This window comes from Dipodomys spectabilis, unplaced genomic scaffold (genome assembly GCF_019054845.1).
Source record: "Dipodomys spectabilis isolate Male_0828 unplaced genomic scaffold, ASM1905484v1 ptg000177l, whole genome shotgun sequence".
In the NCBI taxonomy this organism is placed as follows: Eukaryota; Metazoa; Chordata; class Mammalia; order Rodentia; family Heteromyidae; genus Dipodomys; species Dipodomys spectabilis.
The window spans coordinates 1,231,609-1,252,182 of NW_024870854.1; the positions used below are offsets into that span (position 1 = coordinate 1,231,609).

General features: G+C 33.8%; 3 pseudogenes; 2 read left to right on the plus strand and 1 right to left on the minus strand.

The window, feature by feature from the left end:
- Nucleotides 1–5,222: 5,222 nt before the first annotated feature.
- On the plus strand, nt 5,223–6,389 carry LOC122120707 (annotated as a pseudogene).
- A 12,252-nt stretch (nt 6,390–18,641) lies between these two features.
- Nucleotides 18,642–18,738, plus strand: LOC122120713 (annotated as a pseudogene).
- Nucleotides 18,739–19,417: 679 nt separating this feature from the next.
- LOC122120706 lies at nt 19,418–20,136 on the minus strand (annotated as a pseudogene).
- Between the last annotated feature and the right edge of the window lie 438 nt (nt 20,137–20,574).

Sequence of the window (20,574 nt, forward strand, 5' to 3'; positions counted from 1 at the left end):
TACCTGTGAAATATTAATGTCCTACTTGTCTGTCATACTATAAATATTTAAGAATCTGGAAAAAAGTATTCAAGGGATTTCTCTGTGTTTTTCTATAACAAGATAAAGGTCTATCATAACCTCAATAATATTTAATGATATCTAGAAAACAGACGCCAATATTGAATGTTTATATTGAAAAATAGTGTGGGTCCAAGCTTGAGATGAAAAATACCTTGCTAATTAGAAGGCAGATATTTAGAAGACTGATATCAGAGCCAGTTCTGAAAAAAAATGTGAGAAACTACAAAAACAAAGAAAGCTAGATATAGTGTAATTTCCCTGTTATCTCACGTTTGTGGAAGCCATAGGTAAGAGATTATTTCTCAAAGGATGCTTGGTCAAAAACTAAGACCTCATCTGAAAAATAATCTAAAGTGGTCAGAACCTTAGCAACTTCAAGCATGAATAGTGCCAAAGGAAATAAAAGAAGAAAACAGAAAAGGAACCGAAAGAATAGAAAAAGAAATCTGTTTCTTCTTCATTCTTGTAGTTTTATGTCTTTGGATACGAGGATTGAGAGTATATTTTTTTATTTTTTTTAGGATTCAGGCCTCTCCAATATGAAAGCATTTATTTCAAGTAATTATTTTATTATTACTATTTATTAACTTATTATAAGGTCTTCTTAGAGATTCAACCCATTTTATATATATGTCTTTATATATATGTCTATTCCTACAACTGAGCTGCACCCCAGCTTTCTTGTATAGTTTTGAAAATTGTTGATGAATTCTTCAATATATAGCTACTATAATTTTCGTCTTATCTTTTCTCTCCCACTATTCCCACTACATATTTTAGTTTATGAGGTGAAAACTTTCCCCAATTTTATCTTCTAAACATAGAATTTTGCTTTTGAGATTACAGGGAAGTGCATTATTTTCATGACATCTATTAAAATTATATACAGAGATATGTATTTCTCATGTATGATTGATTCTTAGAGTTCATGGCAATAAGCAATATTTTATATGGTCATATGCACATAAATATTGAGCCATTGTGATCTTCTCCAAAGAATAGCTTCCCTTGGTCTTGCCATGTAAATGCTTAGATTACTGTTAGTTAATCATGTCCAAATGTAATTAGTTGTCTTTTACAATTATTGGATTAAATTGTACATTTATGGACATATTCTAGTTATTAGAAATGAGGAAACCCATGCAACATATATTTAAATGTATGTGGCTTATTTCACTTAATATCATTTTTCCCAGTCTTTCTATTTCCGCAGGAATGGGGAAAAGCCATTCTTTCCAATGGAAGCACAGAATTCCATCAATACAACAGAATTGAGGATCCGGAAATGAAGCCACTCCTATAGGCACAAAATCTTTGATAAGGGACCCAGAAACACAGGATGGAAGAAAGACAGCCTCTTCAAAATTTGTGCTGGTAGAATTGGCTGTACACAGAAAACGGAAGTTAGATCTTTATATATCCCTGTACATTAGAATCGATTCCAAATGGATGGAAGACCTTAATGTAAGACCAAATACCTTGAGGATGTTACAGGAAGGGCTAGGAGAAAGATGAGGGCTCCTTGGCACAGGTCAAACTTCCAAAAATCAGAAACCAAAACGAATCAATGTAAGTCTGGGTAAATGAGATTAGGTCAAACCAAATCAATCATTTATCAGACTCAAAAGCCATGGAGAATAAAGATAGCACAGATTTATTAGGGAGAAAAACTACAGATGAGAGCCTCAGCCAATGGTAAATCCTTACTCTCTTTTCTAACTAGGTCATTTATAGTGGCATGAATATAAGTGTTTTCTGGTGGGGATTAGAAAGAAAACAACTAAAGCTAAGACATAGCATGTGAAATGAGTTATAGCTGGAGGAAAGTAAGGATTAAGGCGGGGTGGGGGGTCTAGTTCAATGCTTTGGCTTGGTACCAGCTAAGTAAGGTATACCTGCACAAGGGAAGGTCGGGGGTTAAAGCAGGAGGGATTATTAACAAAAGCTCTGGTCTGAAGCTTCAAATTTAGGATCCTTGTCTATGTGAACCAAACAACCTCTAACATGAGGTTCTTTTTAAATTAACAAGCACGATTTTAGATTTTTGCCGAGTGGGATGGTGCATAGCCACAGGCAATGTCTGTTAGGACAGGTAATCTAATCTACTCTTTCACAAGTTACCCAGTAGCCAGGTTTCAACACAATGACTACAATGAGATTACAAATGAGACTATGATTTTCCCTCTCCTAAATCAAAGTTCTGTCTAATGATTTCTGTCTTCCAGATGTTTACACAACCTTTCTCATGATTTTTTCTACTATTTTGTCCTCATTATTGATGTACATAATACATTTCTATTGTTGTGTTGTGCATATATGCCATTTGTAGGGCTTGAACTCAATGTTTAGTGGTCTCCCTTGAATTTTTTACTCATGGCTGATGACATTCTACTCCTTGAGCCACATCACCTTCTCCTTCTTGCTGGATAATTGGAGACAACTTTTCACATTTTTGTCTGTTTAAACTGACATTGAATCAAAATATTCAGGATTTAGAGGCCTGAGTTTCTAGGACTTTACACATGAACATCTAACACCAAGCTTTGCTTTACTGTTATTTTAATTATGTGGTAGAAGAAAGTGGAAGTATATTTAGGTTATGTGTGCATTTTTCAAATATGTTTGAATCAACTTGATATAAAGTAACTGTTATCAATTTTAACTGTTAAATTAATGAATATTACCCATTCCCAAAGAAATATAATTGAAAACAAAAGGCACAATTGTTTTCCTAAAACAAGTAATGGAACCATGAATTACTTCGACTTTAAAATGCATGTTTTATATAATTTTAATTAGCAGACTTCCATGAATAAAATAAATATATTAATTGTCTACCACAAGAAGCAAAGTGATTATAGTTAAGAATAGGTATTTCATCACCGCCAAAAGATAAGGTTTTGAGTAGTCTCACTAAAAAGAAATGTTACATTCAGAAACTAAGGGATATGATATAGCTTGATCATTACACAACATATAAATGTATGGGATTACAACTCAATATTTCATAAATGTGTAAAAAATAATTATGTAGCTAGTGCCAGTGGTTCCTTCTTGTAATCCTTGCTACTAAGGAGTCTGAGAGCTGAGAATCATGGTTCAAGTCAGCCTAGGCAGGAAAGTCAGTGAGACTCCCCAATGAGCCACCAGAAAATTGGCAGTGGATCAAATGGTAGAGCACTAGCTTTGAGCTGAAGAGCTGAGGGAGAGCTTCCAGGCCCGCATTTCAAGCCCTCATGAGTGATAAACATTAAAGATAAACAGACAAATAAACAAATATTTTGACGTAAATGTTAAAATATATATTCTAATTTTTTTTAAATCCTTACCTGACATACTAGCTTATATAAATATAGAGGCATGTTTTCTCATTTTAGTTGTCATTAAATCAACTGAGTAAATGACACATTTCTCACATAATTCATATTTATATGTTTATATGCTTATATGCCAGAAGTATAATTAATTGATAAGTGATAGGCAGTGCTGTTTTATGTACATCATACATGTGTACAAAGCCGGTGGCAACTTTTTCCTATTTTCAGAAACCATGATATGTGGTGGCCCTGTAGTTGCATCAGGAAAAGACTGTAATTCATTTAGTTTACTATACAAAATCTACTGTAACAAATTTCTACAAGTTACGTGGCCTATATAATCCATATTTATCATTTTACAGTTCTCAAGGACAGAAATCTAAAAGATGTCTCACTAGATTTAAATTGAGCCACCAACAGAGCTGAAATATTTTCAGATGATTCTAGTGGAAAAGACTTTTACTTCCTGTTCTGCTTTCAAGAAACTTCAGAATCTGTGATGTTGTCTTGTCCTTTATCTTCTAATTTAGCATTTTTACATCTTTCTGATTGTTCTTACCTAATAATGTCCCTTTCCAACTACAGCTGGAACTGTTAAATACCCATTTGAGTATACTTCCCTATCTGATAATTATTCAAATTTGTGTTCCTTGGGTAATAAAAGGTCATTTTTTTACAAACATGTATATATATATATATATACATATATATATATATATATATATATATATATATATATACACACACATATACTGCAAATCTACATTTGAGGGTTTAGATATTTGGGGATGATAGATATGTTGGGAAGGTATTTTGTTGCCTACAACAATGAGTTTGTAGCAATCTTTCTACTATAACCTGTTATTCTTTCATTAAATTTGAACAACATATTTCTTCAGTGAAATATAACTAGAAAAAAAATTAGTCCCTGAAAGCAATTAATCCTGATTTAAATATTTTTATGTACTAAAAACCCTAAATCCCAGAGAGCAGCTCCTGAAGCAGTTCTGGCACTATCACTTTTTACACATTTTGCTTCAAATCTTCTCTTTTCAAGAGCATTTGGCTGCTATTATTTTGGAATTATGGTTAATATTTATTTGACTGCTATTTTTAAAGTATGCACCACCCAATCCTGGTTCTCTTTTTGTAACGTTTTTGTGTCTAATCTATTTCTGAAAGAAACACAGCTATTTGAATGACCTGAACTACTTATTGAAGAATCAGTGTGGAGAGGAAAAGAAGAAAAAAGATGTCTCTGTGTGTATGTTATGTTAAAAATGTACCTATAGAACTAGAAGTCAAGCAGTACTAAGGTGGAATGAACATTACTTGTTAACTATTTCCTGATTACTGGATTCACTTGAAAAGGAATACTTTTATTTTTTGTGAACATACTGTACAGAGGTGTTACAATTACTTGGGCAAGATAATGAGTACATTTCTTATCAAGCATTGCTGCCTCCTCCTTTGTTTACCCTTCACAAAAAATTAAAATTAAAATTTAAAAAAATAAAATAAACAGACAACTAAAAAAAATATGACACAGATAAGTCACTTTAAATGAAGAATTTTGCTAAATGTATTTTCAATGTCTTAATGTGAATTATGTGTAAAGAAATGAGGTTTGATATTAATACACATTAAAGTTTGTCAAATTTAATTTACAAATATTATTTCAATAAAAGTTTACTACATACAAAAAAAGAAAAAGAATACTTTCCTCTGTGTGGAAGCCACTTAGTGGCATATTAAATTATAAATTCAAGGATTACAAAGCTTCTTGATTTCCTGTAGGAGGGACATCCCAATATCTCAAATAAGCTTCACATTAAAGCCAAAATGGTGCTGTCCCAGAGACAATGAGATGAACTTAATAGAGCTATAGCAGATTATCTTCTTTCAAATGGCTATGAAGAGGCTTATTCAGTTTTTACAAAGGAAGCTGAATTAGATATGAATGAAGAATTAGATGAAAAGTGTGTTGTACTTTTGGAAAAAAATGGACATCTGTTATTATATTACAAAAGAAGGTTATGGAATTAGAATCAAATCTAAATGAAGCAAAAGACGAATTTACGTCAGAAACGAGATCCAAAAGAATGGATTCCCCATCCACCAGAAAAATATACATTGAGTTGTCACAGGAGTCCAGTCACTCGAGTCATTTTCCATCCTGTGTTCAGTGTCATGGTCTCTGCTTCAGAGGATGGTACAATTATGGTGTGGGATTATGAGACTGGAGATTCTGAACGAACTCTTAAGGGACATACAGATTCTTTAAAGGATATTTCCTTTGACCACAGTGGCAAGATACTGGCTTCCTGTTCTGCAGATATGACCATTAAACTTTGCGATTTTCAAGGCTTTGAATGCATCAGAACCATGCATGGCCGTGACCACAATGTCTTTTCAGTAGCCATCATGCATAATGGAGATCATATAGTGTCTGCTTCACGGGATAAAACTATAAAAATGTGGGAAGTGCAAACTGGCTACTGTGTGAAGACATTTACAGGACACAGAGAATGGGTAGGTATGGTACGGCCAAATAAGGATGGCACTCTGATAGACAGCTGTTCCAATGACCAGACTGGTCGTGTGTGGGTCTTAGCAACAAAGGAGTGCAAAGCAGAGTTCCGAGAACATGAGCATGTGGTGAAATGTATTTCCTGGGCTCCAGAAAGTTCATATTCTTCCATCTCTGAAGCAACAGGATCTGAGACTAAAAAAAGTGGCAATCCCGGGCCATTCATGGAATCTGGATCCAGAGACAAAACTATTAAGATGTGGGATGTCAGTATTGGCATGTGACTTATGACTCTTGTGGGTCATGATAACTGGATACGTGGAGTTCTGTTCCATTCTGGGGAGAAATTTATTTTGATTTGTGCTGATGACAAGACAATGCGCATCAACACTGTTACCTCCTTGGATTTCCACAAGATGGCCTTCTATGTGGTGACTGGCAGTATAGATCAAATAGTAAAGGTGTGGGAGTGCCATTGATTCTCATTTGGCCCCTCCTCCCTTTACCCCCTGGATGCACTCTGATGATACCATGGTCCCCCACTGAGCTCTGTTTAAATAAATATTGTCCTTTCATGTAAAAAATGTACCTATAACTAGTTATCTTAAAATAATATATTTGTAATTATGCTTAGATTCTGACAAAATTTAGCCTCTCAACAAGCAATGTTAATGCAGTCTAATTTCATGCCTGCCGTAAGCACACAACAAATTAGTATTTCTTTAAATATTATTTTTAAAAACTTTAAAAAATTACTATTTATTTAAAAAAACTTTTTTAAAAATTAGCCAAGGCAAGTGGTTTATTAGATATTTAGAGTCATGTTCAGACTCTATGATGGAAGCTAGACAGGGAAAAATAATCATGATTTTATTCTTCCTCTAGACACTCTGATTTACTTTACCTATTTCTGAAAGAATGAAATTCTTGCTTTGAAGACTTTAGCTTGATATTTGCAATGTGTCATTCTTCCTTTATTAATTGGAGAATTTGGAGAAAGATGAGAATTCACACTAGAAAAAAGAGAAGAGGAAAAGAGAAATCTAGATATTTTATTCTTCCTCATCTCCATCACAAGGTCTGGATAATCATTGGGGATATTAGATACAGTGCTCTAGAGTAGAAAAAATAATCCCACAAGTGATCAAATGGTGAATGCTTATTTATAAAAAAGTGTAATAGCCTTATACAGGAAACGTTATCTATTTTTTAGTTCTTGTTTAATATTTGTTAAATTCTGGTCTGCTATATTCAACTATCGGTATACAAGGATGGGAAGAAACACATATCTTAATATCATATTCTAATATTAGCTTAGTTCTTGCTGTGTTATATGTATGTGGCTGTATTTGAGTTTTGCCTCAATTTCACGCTATATTCTTCCAGTATTTAAGTTGAAAGAAGACTCCGTCTGGAGACATCTATTTTATAGCTAAGGGAAAACAAGTCAGCTGTTAGACACAAACAATGAGATAGAATTCTTCTCCTAGAAATAGTCTTTCACCCCTTCTGGCTCATTTTTGTAAGCTGAAGTAAGTCACATGACCCATCTTGACATTGCAGAGTAGAGGTAAATCTCACCTACAGGGAGCTGATGCAGGACATAGTGTAATATGCCAAGATATGCATCACTTGAGATAAAGATAAACATGAAGAGAACTTTAATATGATCAATCATACTTGCCATCACATGTCTCTGAAGGAAGGAAGCTATTATGTACCTTTGTGTCTGAAACTACTGAGATCTTCAAATGATGTCTTTTATGCTTGGATGTTACAGGAATTAGAGAAAATTTTGATACTGAGAGAGCATAAAATCTCAGAGAAAGCTGGAGAAATCATTTCAATACTAAATTTTGTTCTGCTAGGAAAAGAAACCATTTTATAGACAATCCTTTATTCTTTCTTACCTAGTATCTCTTTTTTTTCAGAAATAGATTTTGTTAATATATGTAACTATCCACCAGAATAAATGCCTTCATTTATCTGCATCTGATGCAGATAGCATAATCAATTAGATATAAATGGAAGTTCATCAGTAGCACTTTTTAAAAATGCAAAATTGTGGACAGAAGCCAATATACATATTTTTCCACCTTCACCTTCCACATCCTCCTTCTTCGTTCCTAGAAAATACACCCAATCAATAAAAAGGCTTAGATATTTGGCTCTTGACCTTGAAAGTGGAAGCAGAATGTTATGGATGTCAGAGATGAATGTTAATATCACATGGAACAGCCCTAAGAGTCCCACAGATCTTAACACTGTACTTCCTTAGTGATGTGATAGGAACGTAAGCCTTACTGGACTTAGTATGTTTTTCCATTTCTTTTCTACCACCTGCCCCAAATTATAATACATAGTAATGGAATGAAAAAGTAATGACATCTTAAGAAAGTCATTTAGGGCTCTGGGAATATGGCTTCATGTTACATTGATTGCCTAGCATGCATGACACCCTGGGTTCAATTCCTCAACACCAAATTAACAGAAAAAGAAACACTGGAAGTGGTACTGTGGCTCAAGTGGTAGAGTGCTAGACTTGAGCAAAGAAAAAAATAGCTCAGGAACATTTCTCTGGCCCTGAGTTCAAGCCCCAGGACTGTCAAAAAAAGTCATTTAGGTAGTAATTGCAATATAAAGAACCCATATTTAGAATATATAATTACTCTTTCCATAATGATACCTGACAAGAGCCCATAATTCATCTACTTTACTATAATAGAATAATGTGTTGAAAAAAAAATGTTTAGCTGATAGGTCACGACAATTATTGCCAGGAATGTGCTTAGACATCAGGTGAAGTTTATTCCTGTAAATTCAAAGCATCCAGGCTTTTTGTCGTCACTTGTATTCAAAATGAGAAAGGTAGTCTAAGTAAGATTTGGAAATCTTTTCGGTAAGTCATGGCACAAAAAAGCCAGAGGCAATTAATATTAGCTTTGTAATAAACTTCATCTAGATTTTCATGATTTAAAACAGAAATCTTGATACAGTTGATGTCACTTGGCTTTCTTACTATCTCAGTTCAAATCCAACCAAGGCAAGAGAATCTGTCAAATTCTTGTCTGTAATTAAACATCAAAAGAGCCAGAAGTGGAGAATTGGCTCAGGAAGTAGAGTACTGGTTTTGGGGGCAGTTGGACAGGGAAGACAGTATTGTTCAGGGGCATGGTCCAGCCTCTGAGTTCAAGCCCCAGAATCAGCACAAACTAAACAAACAAGCAACCATGCAAAAAAAAAAAAAACCCGCATATATTTCTTTGATACCATCCTTAAAGTATTGTAAACAGTTTAATTCTGTGGAAACCCATACTGTTTTTTCTGATAAATGGATTTTTTTAATTGTGAAAATACCTTACAGAGGGGTTACAATTACATGGGAAAGATATTGAGTACATTTCTTATCAAGCATTATTTCCTTCTCCTTTGTTTCCCCTTCCATACCTTCCCTTGTCCCACCCCCAACCCCCCACTCAAAAGTTGTAAAGTTCATTTTTGACATAACGACTTGTATATCTTATTGTTGCAATTGGTCCACCTGTATCCTTATTTAAAAGATATGTTATTTCCTTTCCCCTCCAAAAATTATACCAACACCAAATACAGTGAAAACAGGGGTTATTCCGTGGTGAAGGGACATACAAAGCAACAAAGAAATCAACTTATAAATATGTTCGAAACAATCATAAGAAAAACCATTTGAATCCTTATCTTGGGGTTCATTTCTCCTAATATCAACATTTCTGAACATTTCTGCTTGTATCAGACATATATTAATTATTGCAAATAAGGGAAACCATGGGACCTATGTTTCTCTGGGCCTGGCTAACTACACTTAATATGATTTTTTCCAAGTCTTTCCATTTTCTCATAAATTGGGCAATATCATTCTTTCTGATGGAGGCATAGAATTCCATTGTGTATATATAACAAATTTTCTTTTTATTTTTTTGAGTCCCGTCGTGCTGACCCTCAGCATTTCAGCTCAATGCTAGCACGATACCACTTGAACCATAGCACCACTTCTGGCTTTTTTTTCTGCTTATGTGGTGCTGGGGAATCGAACCCAGGGCCTCATGCATACAAGACAAGCGCCCTACCACTGAGCCACCTTCTCAGCCCCTATATACAACATTTTCTTGATACATTCATCTACTGAAGGGTATCTGGGTTGGTTTCATATCTTAGCTATGGTAAATAATGCTGCAATAAGCAAAGTTGTTCTGGTAGCTTTAGTATAATCTTGTTTGTGATCATTTGGGTAAATTCCCAAAAGTGCGATTGCTGGGTCAGAGGGGAGCTTTATGTGGAGTCTTTTGAGGAACCTCCATCCTAATTTCCAAAGTTGAACAAGTTTATACTCTCACCAACAATGCAGTATGGTTCCCTTCTGTCCACATCCCCTCTAGCATCTGTTGTTATTAGAGTTCTTGATTTTAGCCATTATGGTCAGGGGTGGGTGCTTCAACTCTGGGCTTGGGCACTGTCCCTCTGCACTTCAGCTAAAGGATACCACTCTACCAGGTGAGTCATAGCACTACTTGCAGTTTTCTGGTGATTAATTGGAGATAAGTGCCTCAGAAACGTTCTTACTCAAGCTGGATTTGAACTGCAATCCTCAGATCACAGCAACCTGAGTAGCTAAAATTATAGGAATGAGTCACCGGCACCTGGCTTAAGATCACATCTCTAACAATGTGCATTCAGGACATGTAATGTGTATGTTCATCTAACTTTATATTAATTCTAAAGTTAAAAATCTGAGCTACAGCTTAGACTTCATACTCACAAAAATATTTCTAGTTTAAACGTTGATACTTCTGGAAAAATAAAACCTAAGAATGTAAAGGAGTCTGGGAAGTTCAGTTTGCATCCAGCCTGGACTGAACAGTCTTTGAGACACTACCTATAACTAACCAGACAAAAGCTGGATTGGAAGAATAGCTCAAGTGATGGAATACCAGTCATGAGCAAGAGTGCTGAATAAGAGCTTGAGTCTTTTGCATACATACATACAAACATACACATACACACAGTCAATTATATGTGCACCTACACAAATTAAACAACTCTCAGAATGTGTAGAAAAGTTACAAAACAATAGAAACTATGTCCTGAGTAAGACTAGAATCAAGTAATAACTTTTAATGTTAGCAAGTCCTAAAGTGAATTTTCTTCAAAAAAGTTTGAGAATTTACATAGTTAGGGACGAGAAATTGTAAGAGAATCTAGTAATTATTATTAAAGGGATCAAATCCATGGAGGAATGAATCAGAGACCCTTGCAGGTAAATCTGAAAATGTTCATATCTTGTGTCAAATGTTAGAACATTTTTGCAAATAGTACATACACAGTCTAAGCAGTCAGTCTATTGGATAAGATCATTGGAGAAGTTCAGATTTGCTAGTCTGTATCTACATTAAATAAACCAACAAACTATGGCAGGGTAATGTGATACAAACCTGGAATTCTAGCACTCAGATATAGACAGGGGATTAGAGACTAGAATTACGTAGTGATACCTTCCCTGAAACAGGTAGTATAATTTTGTCTCAATAAAACAAACCAAACAAGAAAGGAATACACTGTTGGAAATTTGGGCTAATTTTGTCATTATGTTTAGAGAAGTCAAGTTTACTATTTAAATGCAACTCATGCATAGTCCTCAGTTGTGTTTAAAATACTGTCTTCATTACAGAATATAACTAGATGCAAAATGGCTCATGATTCCCATCCAAGAATTTGAGAAAGTAAGTAAGCATCATTCTATTGGATGCCAAAGAAATGATGAAAGATTACAAAAGCTTAAGCCTGGAGGAATAGCAAAGTTTGTCTAATATAGGACTTTGTAGACCTTTTTAAATTAGAATTTAGATTTAAAATAATTTTTTTGTTTGTTTGTAATTTCACATTCTATAGGATACTACAAAATTCTTCTTACATAGAGGTTTGAATTGACAAATTCACAAATGATTCTGGCATTCTATTTGCCTAGAATATTCTTTCAAGAGAGTTGCAATTAGAACTTAGTAATCAGATAATTCCATCAGTTCATATATAAAATGACAATGTGAATAATCTAGACAGAGTTGCCAACAAATGGATGATATCAATTTATAAATTTAGAAAAAACAATTATTTGAGGATTTAGTGAAACATGGGATGAAGAGAGAAATTGAGTGATATCTTGGTTCTTCTATTTATTCATAACACAGGAAGCAATTTCCTTAATTGTGTGCCTCTGTGTAAATCAGAAAAAATGCTAGGATTGGGGTTTGTTTTTATTTGGTTTTTGTTTTATTGGTTTGTCCTAGCGCTTGAACTCTGGGCCTGGACACTCTCTCTGAGCCTGTTTTTTACTCAAGGCTCATGCCCTACCACTTCAACCTCAGTGCCACTTGTATCTGGCTTTCTCTGAGAATATTATTGGAGATAAGAATCAAAGGAAACTTCCTGTCTGGGTAAGGTAAACTTGAAATGTAATCTTCCGATCTTAGCATCCTGAGTATCTATGATAATTAAAAAAGTGTAAGTATAAATAATATTTGCAAGTGTTCTGATCTCAAGAATACTACTGGTGGAGAAATGTTGCATCCCAGTGTATTGTGATATTTTTTCCTAGAACAAGAAGGGCATCACATTAACAGAGGCATAGAATTTTTCCAAATAGACATAAGCTATTCATGATATGAATTAAGGGAATTTTAAGGTGCACCTTACAAGTTGGAAACTGTTGGGCTAGGATGACTTTATGGTATAAATCTTGGGATTGATGGTCATAGAAATAAGACCCTACCCCTGTTTTCACTGTATTTGGTGTTGGTATAATTTTTGGAGGGGAAAGGAAATAACATATCGTTTACATAAAGACACAGGTGAACCAATTGCAACAATGAGATATACGAAGTCGTTATGTCAAAAAATGAACTTTACAACTTTTGGGTGGGGGTTACGGGGTGGGACAAGGAAAGGGATGAGAAAGGGAAACAAAGGAGAAGGAAATAATGTTTGATAAGAAATGTACTCAATATTTTTCCCAAGTAAGTGTAACCCCTCTTTATGGTATTTTCACAATTAAAATTTTTAATTGATCAGAAATAAACAGTATAGTTTTCCATAGAATTAAACTGTTTTCAGTTTTAGTATGAGAAAGGACTAAATTTATTCTTTTTTCAAAATATTGGCAAGTATATTGTGAAAATATTGTCTAGTTTGACAATATTCAAGTTGATGAGCCTCTCATGAAGAAGGTGTAATTCAAATAAAATGCCAAATAGTATTGATTTTTAAAAAGTTACCACTTAAAGAATAATATTTACTATAACCATATAGTGAAATTATATTTTATGCAGCTTATTTTTTCAATTTGATCGTCAAAGTGATGTACAGTGGGGTTACAGTAATGTAAGGTAGTTAATACATAACTTTTCAAACTTGTGACCCCTCCCTCATTTTGCTCAGTTTTCTTTCACCTCAATACTTCTCACAAGTTGTTATGTACATTTCCCATATATTGTCATGTGAGCATTGCTATTGCATTGGTTTTCTCTTTGTCCTTTGTCTCACCATTTTGTTTTTCCTCTTCCCACCCCTAATTATGGTAAATATATACACAAAATACAGGGTACCAAAATCAAGTACAACAGGGGATAAACCATAGGGGGAAACCCCCCCAAAATAGAAATCACATACTACATTAAAAACAACAACTGCAAATACAAATCTGTTTTTCCATATCTTGGAGTTCATTTTGCTCAGCATCAGCTGATATGGTCAAATATATGCATAAAAAAGCCATTGAAAAAGAATAGCTGCATGGTCACTATATCATGAAAACAACATGTTAACTGTTTTTGATGGTAAAGGTGGAATTAGGATTGGTGAATTCACGCACGATTCTGATAAAGGAATTTCAAAAAGATTTTACAATTATGACAGGTAAGTTTCAATTGTTCAAAATATTTAACAACTTAGACTATAAAGAAAACTTAAAATTGCCTGGGAAAATAGGCTTTCATGCAAAGAAATCCAAGGAGACTTAGTGGAAAGAGCAATGTGGGTGAAGATGGCTCATTAAACAAACCAACCAACCAACCAACAAATCACAGAAAACTTACTGTAAATCCTGTAGGTTCCCTTGAGAATGTCCTTATCCAGGAAATATACTCTCACTGTGTGAAACAATGTTGTAGTGGACTTTAAATTCAAAGTTCTTAAAAAAGTAAGACATCAAAACTTGTGAATTTACCTTTAATTACCAAACTGTAATTCTCTGAAAAAGATATTTTGGGTCAAAAAATTTAGAGAGAAAGTGCCCTCCACAATGAAAGAAGGTATTGGATTTACACTTTTCTGTTTGTAATACTTTCCACAATGTCTTTGCACATGAAGCACTGAAACAGAGAAAAACATCTGATTGAATAATTCAAACCAATGATTTCACATTTCTAAGTATCTCACAAAAATAATATCCTTTTTAACATGAGATAGTGAACACTTCTCTTATTACATAAGCCAAAAAGTTTGGGATCAGAAAAGAGTTGAGCAAATGGAAAAGGTAAGAAAACTGTTCTTAGAAGCCCCTGCTAAGCGTATTGGCTTCAGCAGTGAAGGGAGGCCAACATTTTTTATATACATTGTCTTAATATTTTTGCTACCTAAAGTGATTTTACAGAGCATATTTGGCCCACTACGATGTAGAACAGATTGAAAGAAAACATGAAAATAAATTCCACATCCAAATGAGGCAACTTGAAAGAGTTTTAAATGAGAAACCATGAAGATGGAGCAGTGGGGGAGGACTTATAGTACTTCAGCTTCACTACACTTGAAGTCAAGAAGCTGTGATTAGTTGGAAATCACGCAAGAGCTAAGAGGAGGGCATAGAAGTAGGACATAGAAGCATTGTCCTTTGTAACAGACTGTCATCAAGGTATGGATGATTTAACTCTATTCTCCTCCATACATCTTGTTGAGCAAATGCAAAACCAAGAGAAAGAGAGTCTATTGAATTAATTTTGCAAAGAATAACTTCACTGTTCCTGATATGGTATCTAAGGAGAGGTTTAAGAGAGAAGATAAAAAGTGGAGTATTCTTTGGTTTCCTCTAAGGATCTTGTTACAAAATATGTCTTTGAGGGTAGAAGTGATTGAACCAAAAAGCGGTGGAGTACTTATTTTTGTAGGCACTTTAGACACAAGAAGACTTTCAAGGTAAAAGAAAAAAATGTATAGCCAAATATTTGTGATCACAGCTTCTTGGACCGGTTTTTTTTGGAGACAAAGTATTACATTAGAATTTGTCCTCATTAACATAGATGTTGGGTTTTTGTGGCACCCGAATGCAAGGGGGATGTTTAATAGACTTGCTTGGACATGTAAATAGCATGACAGAAAAAATGGCCAATGATATTTAGTGAATTATTTTGACCAATTACTTTGTCATAACAAAGAAGGAAAAATGTAATTCAAAATCAATTGGCTTAAAATTATGAAGAAAGAGTATAAAGAGAAATGAGAGGAAACATTGAGGATTGTTTTCTCTCCATTGGAATAATGGGTTCTTGATCTTGTTTCTTCCTTTCTATCTTCACAAGCTATCAAATGTGTCTCAGGACTGGAGAATCCATTTAAGACAAAGAAAACTCACAGAAGAAAGATAATATTTGCAGCAGATGTCAGTGACTTATATCCTTAGACAGTCTATTTAAATCTGTTCAAAATTCTCCCCTACCCCTAACAGCCCTTTTTGGACAGCTTAGTTTGCTTTTCCCAAGACTGCTTTTCATTAACTGCTTAAAATTTGAGATTTCATATTCATACTCTCTAGAGATTGCTGTTTGGTTGTGATTTTTGTGTGTTTTTGTTTTTTTGTGTTATTTATATGAATTTCAAAAGATTGTGCAAGTGTGTTACAATTAAATATGTCCACTTAATTGTTCATTGCTCCTGGATCAGAGTCACTTCTTCTATCATTCTCAACCAACTCCTTCTCCAAGATTTATTTCAGATTTATCACTTCCTTTATCATATGTGTACATTGAGTATTCTAATTTTATTTGTCCCTTGCTCCATTTTTCATTCATTCTATGTCTTTACTATTATTCCTCTCTGGTTTCAACTTCCTGATAGTCATTCTGCGAAACTGTCTGTTAATACTCTGAAAGGTTTATATACAAAACACGGAGTTTCAATCCTGTATATACTTGAACTGGTGTCAGCTTATATTTAAATAACTCATTCATCTGCAATAACAATTTGAAGACAGGAGATGTAAAGCACCTAAACATGATTTAATTCTCATCAATTTGGACGATTCATCTTTAGTTAACAAGAAAGTTTAAGAATGGCTTAGAATGTATTCCTAACTACCAATTTTTATAAATGGCTTTGTACAATATTTGTGATTATTTACTTTCACCTGAGATAAAATTTCTACTACCCATAAGTTTTGGAAAAAGAAGAAAACTAAAATTTACTACTATAGAGGAATAAATAAAAATAGAAGACAGATTTTGTGTTTGTCACATCCCTGATGAGTTCCCATATTCAATACATTAAGTCATATTTTTATATGTTAGACATATAGGGAAAACATAAAAAACGCAACTATCTGTGACTTTTTAAAATGTACCTTATTAAATGATGGAATTTATTAGCTAAAGTTTGGGTTTGAAATATGGGATACTGATCTATTTAACACATTTCTGTGAAGCACCTACTGAACAACACAAATGGTTTGTGATACGATTTCTACAATTTAATGAATGGTTGAACCTGTTTGTTAGTAGTGCTGAGTAAATAAATCAAGTCTATTGTAACCTGCTCTCTACACTTGAAAAACTTGTAATGTCACTAAGTATCATCTACATGTCAAATGTTATTTTGCGAATGTGATTTTAAAAAGTTTTTTTGAAAAGCAATACACTTTTAGGAGATTAAATATAGGTTATCATTGGTTTGAGAATGACAACATTTTTATACCACAGAAGCAATTTTTACTGAAGTACCAGTGTTTTGAAGCACTGAAAATCTTCTCAATTAATGTTTTTCTGAATTACTTTTGACCTCTAAATAAAGTTTTCCTGGCCTCAGTAGACCAATTATGGATCTATCCTTCCAGGAACTATTTTTTTAACCACTTATACTGGACTGAAGTCTTTCATTAATCATTAGGGGAGGGTTATTAAAAATACTCTTGTGACTCTTTGTTATCTCATTCACTCACATGGGCTGGTCATCTGTAAATTGAAAGTTTGAATTACAGTACTTTCTCTCCGATTTTGTGTTCTCATTTTAAGTTGCCTTGCATTTCACAATTGCTTACTGCTAATTCCTGCATCTCAAGGAATTAGGGCCCTGAAATATTATAAGAAATGAGAAATCGAGATGGCTGTTCAATTACTTTCATTTGGCATGTTGCATGGGCCTAGATGAGAAGACTTGCCCCTGTTATCTGATGATGCATGTAACTGGGACCAGGGATCCGAAGACCCAAGGGACCTGCAGAAGTATAATATCTTTTAGAGATCATATCAGCAAACTTTGGGTATAATGAGTAGGAATGCTTCAGAAATATGGGAAAAAACAGTTTGGGACCACGGAGTTAAAACAAAAAAAAAGGCAGCAGAGTAAATCCCTAATAGATTAGAGGAAAACAACATTGTATTTTTTACATGTGAATTCAGTAAACCAAGAACACAGAAGGTAGTACAAGTTTACACTAAAGACATTGCATTGACACTTTTTATATTCTAATCAGCACATACAAATATAAAATATAGAACTATATATAATATAATAAAAAAGGGCACATGTTTTGCATTGTTCTAATGTGGTTATGGTGTCAAAAGCAACTCTGTTTTAAAGTATTATTCCCTTATCTCTACCTCAGTGTTTGGTAGAGTTAGACCTATAGCTTTGTCATTTGTAGATTTATAGCCTAGAGGCAAGAAGAAGCACTGTGATTAAAACATTACCAATTTAAGGCCTAATAACCAGGAGAAACATATGGACTTCTCCTGCAAATATGAAAATATTTGGTGATAGAAAGGGAGTCGTGTAAGTTCCTCCAGGACATTAGGTAATCATGCAAAGGGACAAATTTTCCACCTTCTTTGCGTTAGCTACTTTTGAAATGGTAGGTATAATAAACAATTATATTTTGATAAAATACCTTCTAGTCTGAACATTTCTGTCTGAAGTTTTCATCTCTCTATGATTCTTTGTAACTAATATTAGTTTTGTTCGATTAAGACAATCTATGCTGTCAGGGTAAGATGTAATGGTTAGTATGTTCCTAAATGGAAGAAGGGTAAAGGGTAGATACACATTTGTGCCAGTAAGACCTCATTTGGGAAAATTTAAGCTTAAGAACTTTAGAAGTAGCTCTTAAGCAAGGATTACTTTGAATCCATTAGCTCCACAAATCTAACTCAGTTGTATAAATAAGTACTTGAAAAAGCCATCACCTTTGAACCTAGCTAGAAATGCTTCAAAGTATGATCAAATCTAAAATGAAAAAGAATTAAATTAGTCATTGACAAAAAATTGCAAATGTGAGCAATCGACCAAACCATATGATTTTTTCAACTATACGTAGAAATTTAGGGAAATAAGTTCAATAGCATTGTTAGGAACAATAATATTTCTTGTTACAAATATGCACCCAATGATATAAGCCTGTATAAAGGTTGCATAATTAACTACTTAAATTTAGAGGATACTACATGCTTCAGCAGCATATATACCCAAATTACAATACAGAGATTAACATGGCACTTGCACGAGGATGATATGAAAATTTGTGAAATATTCCATATTTTTTATTCTTCAGATGCAAGAAAAGAAAAACAGTAAGTAAAAAGTTGATTACAAAACTACAAGTAACAATACACATAAATCATAGAATTTAATGTTAGTTTGACATCACTGTATTAAATCTTCACCTTAGAAAGGTCTTCACATAGCATAACCTTTACAAAACATTTAAAATTAGACAACATTTTCATTTTATCTCAAAGAAATAAAATACTATAAGGACCTAGGGAAAAAAGGGAATTTTAAACTGTTTCAATATTGAATGCAATCTGAAAGGACACATTTATTAATGTACCTATATTATAAAATGATGTAGAATTCAAAGTATTATATAGAATATAGAATATTATATAGAATATATAGAATATAGAATATTTTAAAATATACTTTTTTCAGACAAGCACCAGAAATATCTTTAGTTTCTGTACTACTTATTTCAACAGATAAGTTAAAAATATTTCTGATTAAAAAAAATCACAAACTCTGTAGAAATCATTATAGATATATACAAACAACTCTTGAATATATTTTGGCATCAAAATCAGGCAATTCCCGTGGAAGAGTACCATGGAACCCATGAATTTTTACAGTAAGTTATTGTTATTACTTTGTATTGTGAAAATATTTTGTATGGACACAAAGGATGAGCTGGCATTTTTTAAATTTCAGAAACTTAAGCAAACCATTACGACTTAGGAGAACAATTTGTATAGCCTTCCACAACTTGAAAAAGGTAGTGATACATACTTAGTCTTTTGACAATATCAAATGCCATTTCTTCCAAGTTGTTCTTCAGACCTGGTTTTATATAATGGTTCAAGAGAAGGAGATCCAGAGTATCTTTGGTATCTCTGTTCCCAGCAGCAAATGCAAAGGAATCAAGAGGCTTTTTGCTTGGGCATTCTTATCTGCATCATGATGAAGTCATAAAGAAGACTCTCTGGTATTATTCCACTTAAAAGCACTGTGCATGGGTGTCCAGCCATCCACACTTACTGTAGGAATATCTGCCGCTTGTGCCACCAACTCACGGACAATGTGTAAATGTACATTGTAGGCTTCCCGATGAAGAGAGGTATGCTCATCGTCATCCCTAGTATTCACATGAGTGGCCTTTTTGGAAAGTGTTCTCTGCTCTGTAGTAAGTAGATTATTTTCAGCAGCCCAAAGAAGAAATTTGCTTGGATCCTTTTCCAATTTTTTCATGCAATTGATACCATTCCTCACTTTTTCATCTTGTTCCTCGTCTTCATCAGAATTGTCGAACCAGACACGTTGAGTACCAGTGAGAATGAGGTGTCCATGTTTTTACAATAGTTCAAGTTGGTTGAACTGGTCAGAAAAATCCGGTGAATTTTCTGCATCTGTTTTATTTTAACCATGATTTATTTTCTCTTTTTCCATTTTTACTAATCTAAATTATTCTAACTGGACAGTAGAGAGAGCAGAGGAAAGATGTTCCTTTGTATTCAAAGGTACAGACTGAAAATGAGGACCAGTGGTGTCTTCATGTGCAGCTTATTCTAGGAATGATAAAATATGAAATAATGTCTTCTATTTAAATGGTTTGAGAAATGGCAGAGCAGAAAGTGAAATGATGAACCCAAAAATGTTAAAGAAAATTAAATTAGGATAATTATGGAGCAATCATATTATCTATGAGAACCATGAAAGAGAGAGAGGAAGAGACACAGAGATGTGCAATGACCTAGCTAGCCACAAAATCCATGCCTCTGATCAAGTTATAGAGCAAACAATTTTATTTTAAAAAAGATGTAAATAGAATTTACGTATTTACTTGAAGTTAGTAAATACATTTTTAGTAGCCTACACAAAGACACA